A 2,500-nucleotide genomic window follows, 5' to 3' on the forward strand; every position below is an offset into this window, starting at 1 on the left:
ATACGCGCGCGCACACACACACACACACACACACACACACACACACACACATAGGCCATAATCAGGGATCAAGCAGTAATCCAACATGGGATTAATCTGTGGTCAGCCGGTGCTGAATGGCTGTCTGTGCTCATTGTGCTCCAGTTGGGGGAATGGCTGCAGCCGCTAACAGGATTGGGAGCAGATCCCATTACTGCGCCAACTTTGACAGGATTATTACAGGGCCGCGCCGCTGATGGAAATGAAACGCTGGCAGATGAGCCGCCCAGCCCAGGAAGTGCTGGCCTCGGCAGAAATAAAAAATAAAAAAAAACAGAATATACCGATTCTGTTTTCGTCGATTGTCTGTCCGAGCTCCATCTCTCCGCTCATCTAGACTCTCCCTCTCCATCTCCCTCACAGTCGTTTACTCCGCTCCTCCACACCTCCCACGTCACTGACTCTATCCTCCTTTTCTCATCTGCTCCAGATGGACTCTCCTCCATGTGGAGGTAAGTGTAGCGGACATCACCATGACAGTCTGGAGCAGGCTTTCCTACAGAAGCCCTTTGTTTTGGTTAACTCTGTCAGTCTGTATGTCTGGCATCAAACTAACGGTACAGACATTAACCATGCGGCTACAGTACAGTAACTTGTCCGCACGTCATTTCATCTGTGGCCTGCACTATCCTCTGTTTCTCCCTCCTCCTCCTCTTCCTCCTCTTCCTCCTCTTCTTCTTCTTGGCAGTGTCCACCTCTCCACTGTTCCCTCTCAGCCCACACCTCACGACTCTCCTCTCTCTCCCTCTCTCTGGCGGGTCTTCAGTGCTCAATGCTGTAACTTTTCCTGACACCTTGTCCGCTTTAAACTCTGAGCCTGATCCTACTAATTACAGCTCCGTCCACCAGGTGAGACTCAGCGCACCTGACGGCCGCTCCACTCTGCTCCCCCCTCTCATCCCAGGCCAGGGATGGAGGGACAGAGAGGAGGAGAGGAGGAGAGGAGAGAGAGAGGGAGAGGGAGAGGGAGAGGGAGGGAGAGGGAGAGGGAGAGGGAGAGAGAGAGAGAGAGAGAGAGAGAGAGAGAGAGAGGAATGAGAGGATGCCATATGCCCATGACTGGGTGGCAATTAATTCTTATTTAGCTGAGGAGTGAGGGGAAAAAAAGCGCTGCAAGAACATCACCTGTCAACATAGCAAGGCAGAGAGGGAGGGGTAGGGGAGACAGCAAAGAGAGATGGAGGGAAGAGAGGGAGAGGGAGAGAGAGGGAGGGAAAAGGGAGGGAGGGAGGGGAGGGAGAGGGAGAGAAGAGTGAAGGAGTTATTGTGGAGAGAGAGAGGAAGTTGGGTCCAAGGTGATGGGTAGAGAGGTAGGGAGGGGGAAACCACAGGACATCAAGGAGAACAGAGAGGATGGACAAGTAAGGACACAGAGAGAGAGAGAGAGTGAGAGAGAGAGGATGAGAGAGAGAAGAGAGAGAGGGGGGAAGAGGGAGGGAGGGAGGGTGGGAGGGAGGGAGAGAGAGGGAGGGAGAGAGAGGCAAACATTCTCCTCAGCTCAAGTTTACATAAAATAAGAGCCTGTCTCGTAGGTCCAGATGATTCATTTCAAAGTTTATGTGCATGTATGTGAGTCTGTGTGCGTGTGTGTGTACTGTAGGTGTGTGCGTGCGCGTGTGTGTGTGTGCGTGCGCGTGTGTGTGTGTGTGTGAGTAAGAGAGAAAGGGGATGGAGACTTAGAATGGGTTATGTCTGCCTAATGTTTGGAGCATGACAGCTGTTGTTTACAGCCCAGATACTGATATATTTCCACATAAGAGAGGGCCACAGAGAGCTTTCCCACAACTGGAGCCTGTGGACCGCACAATCTATCGCACAAACACTTGCGGCACTTGCCGAGATTTGACACTCGACAGATAAACCCACCCATAAACTCCGTCTCTATCACCCTCTCTCTCTCTATCACCCTCTCTCTTTCTCTCTCTCTCTCAATCACAAACACAAATGAATTATTTTTTCTCTGTCCACCAGTCCCTCAATCTATCACTGTTGCACTCTGTGTCTCTTTCCCCATCACCTCTCTCTCTCTCTCTCTCCTCCCTCACTCTCTCTCTCCCTCCCCCTGGGTATGAGGTTCTCAGTGGGGTTCAGGACCCCATTAGACCAGTGCAGCAGGTAATAACCACTGGCCTGTGGGCATGCTTACCCCCTGCACTCCCACTCTCCTCTCCTCTGCTGTACAACGCATGCTTGACCAGGGCCAAACACAATCCGCATCCTTTCTAACACTCATTCTCTCTCTCATATGCTCTCTATCCCTCCTCTAACCCACCATGCTGCTACCCTTATCTCACCCCCCCCCTTCCCCAACATGTCTCTGCTTTGCCCTTTTCTTATTCCCATCTCCTGAATTACCTGACCACCTTGCCTCTCTCTCTCTCTCTCTCTCTCCTCTTCTAGTCCCTTGGTCCTTCTCTGCCTCTCTTGCCCTCCACTGCTTCCGTTTCTCCTCCCCCTCTTT

The 2,500-nt window shown here is 52.1% G+C and overlaps 1 protein-coding gene across 1 annotated transcript in view; it reads right to left on the reverse strand.

Moving 5' to 3' along the window:
- Positions 1 to 2,500, reverse strand: part of plxna1b (plexin A1b) — a 184,648-nt gene that overhangs the window by 46,090 nt on the left and 136,058 nt on the right.

Source organism: Alosa alosa, chromosome 10 (genome assembly GCF_017589495.1).
Source record: "Alosa alosa isolate M-15738 ecotype Scorff River chromosome 10, AALO_Geno_1.1, whole genome shotgun sequence".
NCBI classification, from domain to species: Eukaryota; Metazoa; Chordata; class Actinopteri; order Clupeiformes; family Clupeidae; genus Alosa; species Alosa alosa.